Raw genomic sequence first — 12,039 nt, 5'->3', positions numbered from 1 at the left:
TGTCATCTGCGATCCCCGCCTGAAATCACAATAAAGCATTCCTCAGGGCCTGTATTGAAGGCCAAAACCTTAATGCAGTGGGATCTCCTATAAAAACATTAAACCTTTTTCATAATTAAAAATTTAACAATTTAGTTTCGGTTGCATGCAGGTTTCCCTAAATGGGTAGACTTGAAAAAACAAAGCTTATTTTTCATCTTTTTTGGGAATGTCCTTAAGCAGGTACAAAGAACTTTGTGGCCAGATGGGAGTTTGTTTAATAAACCAAAAGCTTGCTCTAAAACCCAAGTTCCTTTTTTTAGTGGATTTTAAATAAATTACTGAGTAAACAAATATTTACTTTTAGCCAATTGCTACAGTAGGAGACAGAAATGATAGGTTTTTCTAGTAATAATTTTTGGATTTTCATATACACACTTAGCTCTGTACTGCTTCATTTCAAAACTCAGGGAAAATATCTATGATTACAGATATAAACTGGTATCCCTGGAGTTTTAAAAATATTTTCTTCCAGATAATTTTCCACATCCAAATTTAGAGAGTAAATGATCCAATCCTTCCTTCTGATGGCAAAGGGGAAACACAGAGTAGAGGAATGCAAATTAGGTATACTCATAGTCAAATTGGATTTTTGAATAACAGTAAACAGTGATCATCATTAACAATAATAGTATTTAGATAAGGAAAATATTGTAGCTTAATGTTTTTCCAATATCGTATCCTTTGGAGTTAGAATAACCACAATATTCTTCTTGGAAGTGAAATAATCCCACAGATCCAACAGATAAATGAATCAAGAAAAAAAAAAAACTAGAGAAAACAAGCAGCCCATCTTTCAATTTCTAATTTATATGTCTGTACACTTTTTCATTTATGATTTTCTTATGACCAATGTCATAGCAACAGATCCAGAATGAGACAATCACATTTGTGGTGAAATAGCAATTCACATTATTCTTGTTTATGTCATGTCTCTAAGTACTAAAATACTGTAATGCACAGCTGGATAGTCAGAGAGGATTCATCTATTATCTATCTATCTATCTATCTATCTATCATCTATCTATCACTGATTTATTTTTAGGAGCCAGACAGGTATTAGAAAATACCAGCCAGGTATTTTCCAGGTCTCCAGGAAAGCAAAATTGAATGCATTTTTGTGTGTATGTGTATAAATATGCTGCCAGAAAGGAAATTTGCATGGTATTATGTGCTTACACAGACTGAACTGGAAGGAAGTAATTTATGCAGATATATTTATGATGATTTAGACTCGTTCTGCACATAGTATTAATTTTTAAAATTAATACTTATTTTAAATTACACAAACAGCAAAATTTATTGGGAAACATTGTATAATTCAGAAACATTGTATTCTCTAGGTTTAAAAGGATGAGTATACAAATTACTAACCTTACAGGTTTACTGAGAGAGAAAGAGATGGGGAGAGAGAGGGTGAGAGAAGAGAGAGAGGCATGAATTTTTAGCAGAATGAACGTCCACTGATTCCATATTATTGAATATCATCTAAGGGCTCAATTTCCCTCCCAATCGCCAAAGTCCTTTCTATTCCTAAATTTCACTAGGTCTTGTCTTTCAATTTCTAATAAACAGTGTGATTAGGATATTTTTCCCTGAGAAATTTCAATAAGGAAACATATTCATATTTAAAACTGACAAAAATCCTTTCGCACATTAAAGATATATGATTGTCATCCGTCAACAGAGAGAAGGTTGAAAGAATAAACAGCAATGGAATATTCAGAGTTAATGGGTTAGAGTGAGGAACTTAGAACTTTGGAAAATTCTAGAAAGTTTTGCTAGGAAGTGTGAACTCAGCTAGGAATCCAGAAGCACATACATAAAGCTAAAGGGAAATAATATGAGTTCTCAATACTAGGGAGTAGGACACACTAGAAGCAAGCTTTGCTTTCTCCAGAACTTTGCCACTGCTAACTCTGTCAGAATTACACACACACACACACACACACACACACACACACAAAAGGAAGCTGATGAAATGCTTCTGGAACAACCCGATTCATGGATTTTGAAATAGTGGATACATGTGCCACCTTTTAGTCATTTCTGGCTTTTAAGTTTCTGGGCAAATATGAATAATCACAAAGAGAGTACACAGAGTAATACATGTTATGAAGGACTAGCTAGTAATTGTGGTTAGGCTTCTGTGCAATATTTACTACCTGGTGGCCCCACCTGAGAGTGGCTCATAGGCAACTGCCCCTCCCTTCTCTGCATCGCCACACCAGGCTGTGCCAGTTGCCTAACCAGTCCATGGCTCAGGAGGACTTCGCAGGTCCCTTGAGTCGCAGGAATCAATTCTTGCTCCAGAGACACTCTTGGCAACTTCAGGAGGTCCGGCAAAGATACAGTGGTGTTCTTTGTATCTTGCGTTCTTCAAATTCTCTTCTACGTTAAAAGGTGACTTTCCTGAGCAGGAGCTCCTCTACATATCCCAGAGGCAAGGTGGGTGACAGCCGTAAATTTTGGCCTGTTTCCTGTTGGTTTGTTTTAATGAGTTACTTGCAGTATAAACTCAAACCCTGCAATGGAGGGCTCCATACTAGGTCTTGAGGTTAAAGGTTTCATGAGGAACACAAATCCCCAACTGGCCTAGAGTCCAACATATGCTCCTGTTTTTCTTGAAAATCTGCATGTATAAAGCAGGGCCTCTCTCTTTCTTCAGATCTATATAAGAATGGGCACATACTTGATTTCAAGCCCAGGGAATGCAAAAGCCCACATATCCGAACGCATCAAGGTAATTAGCAGAACAAAAGTCTTTCCATTTAATAATATCCAAGCTGGCAAGAAGACAGTGTTGATATATGTAATTCAAGCATTTGCTCCTCTTCATATGGAAGCAAAGTCCTATCACCTGATAATATCCACACTTCTTAGAAGAGTGTTGTCACTTAAATAACTTCACTCTTATTACACTAACAGTATATTAAATCTATAATCTAGATCACTAACATGTCTAGGGAGATGAAAAACATCTATTTGCCTCCTCTGCTTTGCTCAATCTTAAGATGGGAAGTACTATGGTCTGAATGTCTCTGTCTGCCCCCCGCCCCCAATTCAAACATTGAAGTTTTAAACCTCAAGATAATAGTATTAGACATGGAGCCTTTGGTAGGTGGCTAGATCACTGGGGTGGGACCTTAGGATTGGGATTCGTGGTCTTATAAAAGAAACCCCAGAGAATTCATTTATCCTTCCACCATATGAGGACACAGTGAAAAGACCTCTCTGTGAACCAGAACAAAGGCTCTCTCCGCAACCCAACCATGGTGGCATCCTTGTCTTGGATTTCTAGTCTTCAGAACCGTGAGAAATAAATTCCTGTTTTCTATATGCCATCCAGTTTATGGCATTTTGGGAATGGCAGCCGGAAAGGACTAAGACAGGAGGGTAGGTAGGTACTTACTTATTTTGAAAGAAATTGTTATTTGTTTACAATCTCATCAGAAATTTCTGAGGGGATCCCTGGGTGGCTCAGCAGTTTAGCACCTGCCTTTGGCCCAGGGTGTGATCCTGGAGTCCCTGCATGGAGCCTGCTTCTCCCTCTGCCTGTGTCTCTGCCTCTCTCTCTCTTTTTCTCTCTCTGTCTCATTAATAAATAAATAAAATCTTAAAAAAAAATTCTGCTCCAGGGGCACCTGGGTGGCTCAGTCCATTAGGCATTTGACTCTTATTTTTATTTTTTTATTTTTTATTTATTTTTATTTTTTTATAAATTTATTTTTTATTGGTGTTCAATCAGGCATTTGACTCTTGATTCTGGCTCAAATCATGATCTCAGGATCCTGGGATGGAGCCCTGCATCGAGCTTCCTGCTCATCTGGGAGTCTGCTTCTTCCTCTCCCTCTGCCCCTCCTCATGCTCTCTTTCTCTCTCTCTCTCTCTTTTTTTTTTTTTTAAGAAATTTGTGCTCAGGGACAATATCCTTATTTTACAATTTTTATACTGCCCAAAGCACCTAATGCAGTGCCTTGTAGATTCATCTGTTGATAAACAAATGAATGGGTGGATCTACTAAAAGAAGACCATAAGTGTACCTTAAAGTCTTAGAAAAATGTGGCAAACAGACATTTAAATAAATGCTAGCTCTTATATTCATTTCCATAGAATGAAGCAGGTGGTTAGACGTGATAATCCTCTCAATTCTCCCTCTCGTTGTCTCTTGAGTGCACTATATTTGGGGTTTTTGTTAGTATGTCTCCCCCGCCCAGCCCCACATTTATTCTTACAGCTTTGTCTACCTTGGGCACTGACTCTCTTACCTCTGACAGGGATGCAGACACGGGCTTCACAAATAAATTGGAATCAGAGGAGCCCATGGCTGGGCTTTTAGAGTTAATGGACGGAGTAATAAAATGAACCAGAGATAAGTGTGCTGATTGCAGTGGCCAAGACATAGATGAAGTGATGTCATGGGAAACACCTGGAATCTTGGTCAGCTCTCTTCTCACTGAGAACGTGCTATCAAGTCTCTGGTCTGTGGTTTTGCCCCCAAAACCCCAGGCAGCATCTGAAAAGAATGCACTGAAGCAACTCTTCTCTTTCTAAATATATCTTTGAAAAGACACTCTAGATAGTCTGTTTAAATTTGGGAACAATTTTGTCAGGAAATGTATAGTCCATGTTACACTTAACAAGAAAGTGTTTATCCAAAGCGTTAATACAGATGAGTCATCTCACACTCAAATGCCAATTCTTTGGAGGTGGGATTCCCGTAAACAGCCAGACACTTTGAACTTATGGTTTTCACTTTATGTCATACTCTAACCACTAAAACAACACACCACCATGGAGTTCTTCCCTGCTAAACCAAAACACACCCACCTCATGGAAACTGACTCTGGAAAAATGAGAAAGGAAAGTATCTTTCTAGAGAAAGCTCATGTTCATCTCCTGGATTTTTGATGGATCTTTCCCTGCAAATAGGACCTGGTTACACTCAGCACACTGGTTTGAGACCCGGGGAGCTGGCTCTAGCTAGGGTGAGTTGCTCTGCAAACGTTATCTACACCTACAAGGACCCAGGCAACTCTTGAGAGAATGACCTGCTTTGGGGATTTGACAACCTCTCAGCTTCGCTCATGAAAACAATTACAGATTCAAAGCTCCCTTTTGACTTTCTTGCCTCACCTTCTCCGTACCTACGTTATAGTGCCATTACTTCTTCCTTCGTCCACCTTCCCCTGCTTGAAGGCAAGGGTCCCCATCTTAAGAGTTTTTCAGTCTCCACTCGTAACACAGTCCTCCCATCACACTGGAAGTACTCCACAAATGCTTGTTGAATAAATGAAGGAATGAGAATCTTTTTATTATTTCAATGTATTCAGTTCAACTTAGCAACTATATGAATTAGGTAATTGGAATTATGGTTGAGGACAGTATGTTGCTTCCCCTTGGTACTTTTATAATGTAGAGCAATTTCTATAAACTCTGGCCTCAGAATTTGGTAGTTACTTGTTTTGGGTATATGTGTTTTTCCTCTAGAGCAGCCCTTGGAAATACCAGTAGGATTAAATTACGGTGATGTCTTTACGCACAACTCAGTACACTGGAAGTATTGAACCAAATGTGGCTATGCCTTTAGAACTATTTAAGTATCTGGGTATCAGTTAGTCAGGGCACCGTCTCTGTTCATCTGACCTGCACAGCAAATCTCCATGAAAATGATGTGGTAAAGGTGGAAACTCATATCCTGAGGAGACGGTGTGAAAGTCTGAAGTAATTTTTTGGCGTAGAATGAATGAGTGATTGGGAACATTAGAGTACAATGTAGAATTTAATCCCTGCCATGAGCACGGGAAAGCCCTGGGCACAGTTGAGACTGCATTTTATCTGTATGAACAATGATTTTATCTGCATATTCCAAGTGGCAGCTGAGGGTGGTTAATTGGATTTTTCAGACCTTTCATCAATCAAGAAGGGAGGAGAGATAAAAGGAAGAGAGAAAGCGAGGGATTTTAAAACTTGAATTATCAAGATTTACTGCTTCTCAATTGCCATGTCCCTGATGTGTTTTAATCACTTGTAAGATGTGTTGAAAGGAAACTCTTATGAGTAATAAAGAGTAGAAGTTTGTGAATGATTTATAGATAGAAATATATGGAACTGATTTAAAATCTCTCCCTCTAATTTGCCGGGTGTTTTGTTTTGTTTTGTTAAAGTAGGTTCTTTTATATTTTTTATTGAGATATAATTTACACAGATTTTTAAGTTCCATGAATTTTGACAAAAGCATACACCCCTGTGAGCCACACCGCACTTACCACCCTCTTGGAAAACCCACCATTCTGATTCTTATAGATTAATTTTGCCTCTTCTGGAATTTCATGTAAATGAAATCAATTAGTATACACTAATTTTATCTACCTTCTTTATATTATGAGACTATCCTGCAATATGTTTAACCATCCTCTTCATGGACATTTGGACAGCTTTAAGTTTTTGTCTATTACAAATAAAATTCTTATGAACATTCTTGCATGCGGTATTTTTTCTTGCATGTGTTTTTTGGTAGACTTATATTTTCTGTTTTTGTGGCTAGATAACCAGAGGCAAAATTCCTGGGTCACAGAGTTGGTAGGTGTATATGTAACTTTATGAGAAACTATCATAGTGATTTCGTGTTTTATTTTTATTCTTATTTTTTAAGAGGAAATGTCCATCTATTTATTTATTTATTTATTTATTTATTTATAGATTTTATTTATTTATTCATGAGAGACACAGAGAGAGAGAGAGAAGCAGAGACATAGGCAGAGGGAGAAGCAGGCTCCATGCAGGGAGCTCCTGACATGGGACTCGATCCCGGGTGTCCAGGACAAGGCCATGGGTTGAAGGCGGTGCTAAACAGCTGAGCCATCCGGGCTGCCCTGATTTCCTGTTTTCTATTCTCACAGCAGTATTTGAGAATTGTGGCTGATTCACATTCTCACTAATACTTGATGTTGTATGACTTCTTTATTTTAGGCAGGCAAAGGGGGCATGTCATGATATCTTATAGTCGCTTTAATCTGCAATTCCCTAGTGGCTGATGATGTTGAGCACTGTCATTGTTTGGGCTGTTAGAGCAAAAATACCATAGGTTGGGTGGCTTATAAGAACAAACCTCTATTGTTGAAGGACTTCTAAACTGCTCTATTACTTACTTGGGTGAGATTCAGTTTTATCATATGTAAAGTAGGGATAATTTACCGTCTTCAAGATACCATTAGGAGAATAAATCATGCGCATACAGCACTCACTTAAGTACTACTAAGTAAATTGCAATTGGCGTCTATGAAGTGAATGGGTTGTGACACAGATCTTCCAAGAAAACCATCTCTATTCTACTCATGACTAGGTATGTCATCATGGCCCCAGAACACTTATTATTCACCCATCAATGGATGAATGGATAAAAATGATGTAGAAATATACATAATGGAATATTCTTCAGCCACGAGAAAGAAGGAAATCCTGCCATTTGTGACAACATGGATGGATCTTGATGGCATTGTGTAAGTGAAATAAGTCAGACAGAGAAAGACAAATAGTGTAAGATATCACTTCTATGTGGAATCTAAAACAGCTGAACACATAGAAACAAAGTAGAATGATGGTTACCAAAGACTGGGGGTTGTAGAGCAGCTGGGGAAATGCTGGTCGAAGGGTACAAACCTGCGGTTAAAAGATGAATAAGTTCTGGAGATCTAAGGCAGCATTGTGAATATAGCCAGCAATACTGTATCATAGGCTAAAGTTCTAAGAGAGGAGATCTTAAGTGTTCTTACCCTGAAAGGAAATGACAATTATGTGAGGTGGTAGATATGTTAGCTACTGCTACAGTGGTAATCATATTCTAATATATAAATATATCAAAACAATACCTTGTACACATAAACTTACATAATGTTATGTCAATTCTATCTCGATTTAAAAAATCTCTCTTTTTTTGGAAATGATATCTGTGTAGACTTAAAAGTTCAGTCTCAAGATTTTTTTCTCAACTCTTCTATCACTCATTTAGGTTTTTGTTTTTTTTACATTTTATTTATTTATTCATGAAAGACATAGAGAGAGGCAGAGGCACCGACAGAGGGAGAAGCAGGCTCCATGCAGGAAGCCCGATGTGGGACTTGATCCTGGGACTCTGGGATCACACCCTGAGCCAAAAGCAGACGCTCAACCACTGAGCCACCCAGGCATCCCCATCACTTGTTTTTAAAGTCCCTGAAAAGACCTGTATTATCTCTTCCTTCTAGCAACAACTCTGTCCTATGTCTAAAAATAACTATTCTTGGAGCACGTAGGTGGCTCAGTCAGTTAAAGCATCTGACTCTTGATTTCAGCTCAGGTCATGATCTCAGGGTTGTGAGATTGAGCCCCATGTCGGGGTGTGTGCTCAGGGGGAGGTCCACTTGAGATTCTCTCCCACTGCTCTCTCTCTCTCTCCCCCCTTTCTCTCTCTAAATAAATAAATCTTTAAAAACAATTTTCTGTTAGCCTTTCATTTTCCAACTCCATTTGTGTTTTCATATGGAAAGTCTATACTAAGGACTAAGTTACATTAAAGAAGTGGCTGACAGCAAGTTATTTGCATCACCCAGGCAAATAAAGATACCTGGCTCCTTGACATCTTTCTTAGTTGTCTTGTTTATTCAACGAGGTAACTGGAAAGCATTTCATTTTCAGGTGTTCAATAAATACCTGACAACTGGTTACCAAGAGTTCAGCTACAGTCTATGCAAAAAAAAGAGATTAATGTTATACTGCACAATTAGCATATCTGGCAAATGTAGACTTGGGTCCACATTTATTGATGTACCACTTTCCTAGATTTAGAAAGAGCTTGAGATGGCTTACATACTTTTTTAGTAGATAAGCTAATATGCACAAATCAATTTGATTTGTACTAGTTCAGCCAGTGTGTATGTTTCCAGATAAAAAATATTATCTCCATTTAAATATTTATTTGCTCATTGTCAATGTCAAATTGTGCTACAAATGCCTGATCAAAGATGATTAATAATAATGAAATCCTTAATACAGTTACTGTAGAGCTCATCATTTCCCTTGTCTCAGGCCCAATTATAAACTCTATATTTTCACCATTTCTTAAGAGATCTTAAGAGTCAAAATTTTAATATCACATGTACATTCCTATTAACAATAAAAATAGTAATAATAACTATTTATGAATGTTAGATACTATACTATTACCTAATAAGTACTTATGCTGATATTGTTGAAGGCATATTTTATCCTTAATTTATAGATAAGAATCTCATGCATATAGAAATTACTTATCCTTCCAATATAAGTTATAGAGCTGAAACTTCACTATAGGTCTCTCTAATGCCAAAGACCAAGCAACTAAATGATATTGAAAATTCGGGATCCCTGGGTGGCGCAGCGGTTTGGCGCCTGCCTTTGGCCCAGGGCGCGATCCTGGAGACCCGGGATCGAATCCCACGTCAGGCTCCCGGTGCATGGAGCCTGCTTCTCCCTCTGCCTGTGTCTCTGCCTCTCTCTCTCTCTCTCTGTGTGTGTGACTGTCATAAATAAATAAAAAATATATATAATGAAAATCCACATGCAAGTTTCAGAACTGGACACAATCACAAATCACAATTTGTGATCAATGATTAAAGGATAACAGGACTTGGTTCTCAATCTTGCAACAGTTTTCTTTGATATTCTTAAAGAAATGTGATCTCATTTCAATTATTGAATCCATAAGAATAGATGTCAATGTAGGTAGTGGAGGTTTCACACTAAGAAACTTAACTTTCTAAGTAGCCATATGGAGATATCAGGATGACAAAGACACCTGTAATTTTAATCAAAACATCAAAGCTCCAAAGCAAGATGGCTTCTTGAGTCTATAAGACCACTGAGGGTAAAAATCTGATTTAGTGAAATATATTTAATTTATTTTAAGATACAAAGTTACATCTAAAGAAATCTGGCATAACTTGTGCAACTATTATATCAATAAATCTTGCTTCAGTAAAGAGATTTTTAAAAGTAAAAATTTAAAAACTATTTTAAAGGCATTTTAATATCTAAATATTTTTATGAAGATTTAAAGATGATAAAAATCTAAATGTCCATAGAATTAATTAATACAGATGATCTGAGTTTGCTGTTTTGCAAACATGGGCAAAAAATATGCTGCTGCTAACGATTATTCAATGTTCTAGTTAACTTCAGATCATATGAGGGTGTGGAGAAAAACTGATAGAATTGTGTTCATCGTGACCTCCCCAAGCACCTAGCACATGGAAGAGAGTAGAACAGGTCAAACAATAGGACTTGTGACTGAACAAAATATGGGGCATTATACATTATGTAGCATTAGCCATGTGTTGTTACCTTGGAAAATAAATTTATGACGAAACATAAATTAGAATTAATTACCAAAACATTCACTACTTGAAAATACTGCATATAATGATATTTATCTTTTTAAGTAATTTTTTTTACTATCCTATTGCCATCTAAATGTTAAACATTAGATAACCAGAACATTACATGACTAGACATAATGGACAATTTCTTAGGAGATACAAACTACTGGATTGAGTCAGGAAGGAAATCAGAATATACCTGTAAAAATAAAAAGCCTGGATTACTAATCAGAAGTCTTCCCACAAAGAAATGTCCTGGCCTAGATAGCTCTACGGGTGAATTCTACCAAACAGTGAGATAAGAAATAACACCAATCTTGCAAACTCTTCTAAGAATAGAAGGGGAATACTTCTAAACTCATTTGATGAGGCAGATTTTACCCTTACATAAAAACCCAACAAAGACATCACAAGGAAGGAAAACGATTAAACAATATTTCCTATAAATTTAAACCTGAAAATAAATTACTAGGAAACTGAATCTAGCAGTCTATAAAAAGGGATTATACACCATGAACATATCAGACTTACTCAGGATTGTAAGACTGGTTCAACATTAGAATTCCAATTACATACACCATTTTAACAGAATAAAGGGAAAAGAGCACATGATTATCTCAATCAACAGAGAAAGAATATTTGACCAAATCATCACTTTTTCATGAAAAAAAAAAAAAACTACCCAGCAAACTCAGATGGAAGGCAACTTCTCTAACCCAATAGAGTGTCTATAAAAATTCTATAGCTGGTATCATATTAATGGTGAAAAATTGAAAGCTTTCTCCCTAAGATCAGGAACAAGACAAGGACATCTGATCTCACCAATTCTATTCACTATTGTACTGGAAATTTTAGCCAGGGCAACTGGGCAGGAAAATTAAATAAAGAGCATCCAGATTGGACAAGAAGAAGCAAAACTATCTTTATTTGCTGATGACATGAGCTTGGGTATGCAAAATCCTAAGGAATCCATGGAAATACTATTAAACATAATTAAAGAGTTCACTAGAATTGTAGGGTGTAACATCAATATGCACAAATCAATTTGATTTTTATACACTAGCAATGAAAAATCTGAAAATAAGAAAATTCCGCTTACAGAAGAACCAAAACAAATATGATCCATAGGAATAAACCTAACCAAATAAGTGCAAGCTTACAGTTTGAAAAGTGTAAAACATTGCTGAAAGAAATTGAAGAAAATCTAAATAAATAAGAAAAAAATCCCAAATTTATGGATCAGGGGACTCATTTTTATTTTGTTAAAATGAGAATATGCCCCAAAGCCATCTATCTACAAGTCAGTGCAATCTTTATCAAAACTGTGACAAGCTTTTTTTTTTTTTCCAGAAAATGATAAGTTGATCCTAGACTTCACCTGGACATTTGAGCAATAATTCAAGCAACCCAGGATAGCCAGAGCAATCCAGAAAAGAACACAGCAGGAGGACTTACTTTTCCCCATATAAAACTTTATCACAAAGCTACAGTAATGAAAACTGTGGTGGTGGCACACAAGGATAGATAAATAGATAAATGGGGTAGAACTTAAAGTCTAGTCATACACTCACATTTGTGGTCAATGATTTTTTAACAAAGGGTCAAG

At 36.9% G+C, this 12,039-nt stretch overlaps 2 long non-coding RNA genes across 7 annotated transcripts in view; one reads left to right on the top strand and one right to left on the bottom strand.

Annotated features, from left to right (window-relative positions):
• LOC140629555 (uncharacterized) overlaps positions 1-12,039 on the bottom strand; it is a 570,920-nt gene that overhangs the window by 62,183 nt on the left and 496,698 nt on the right. The window lies entirely within an intron of this gene.
• LOC140629567 (uncharacterized) overlaps positions 1,850-12,039 on the top strand; it is a 45,870-nt gene continuing 35,680 nt past the window's right edge. For both annotated transcript variants that reach the window (XR_012027422.1, XR_012027423.1), the window contains exons 1-2: positions 1,850-2,487; positions 7,385-7,541. This is a non-coding gene — a long non-coding RNA (uncharacterized lncRNA). The remainder of the gene's footprint in view (positions 2,488-7,384; positions 7,542-12,039) is intronic.

This window comes from Canis lupus (assembly GCF_048164855.1).
Source record: "Canis lupus baileyi chromosome 16 unlocalized genomic scaffold, mCanLup2.hap1 SUPER_16_unloc_3, whole genome shotgun sequence".
Taxonomy (NCBI): domain Eukaryota; kingdom Metazoa; phylum Chordata; class Mammalia; order Carnivora; family Canidae; genus Canis; species Canis lupus.
Note: the sequence above shows the minus strand (reverse complement) of the source record. Positions and strands in the feature narration are given on the sequence as shown.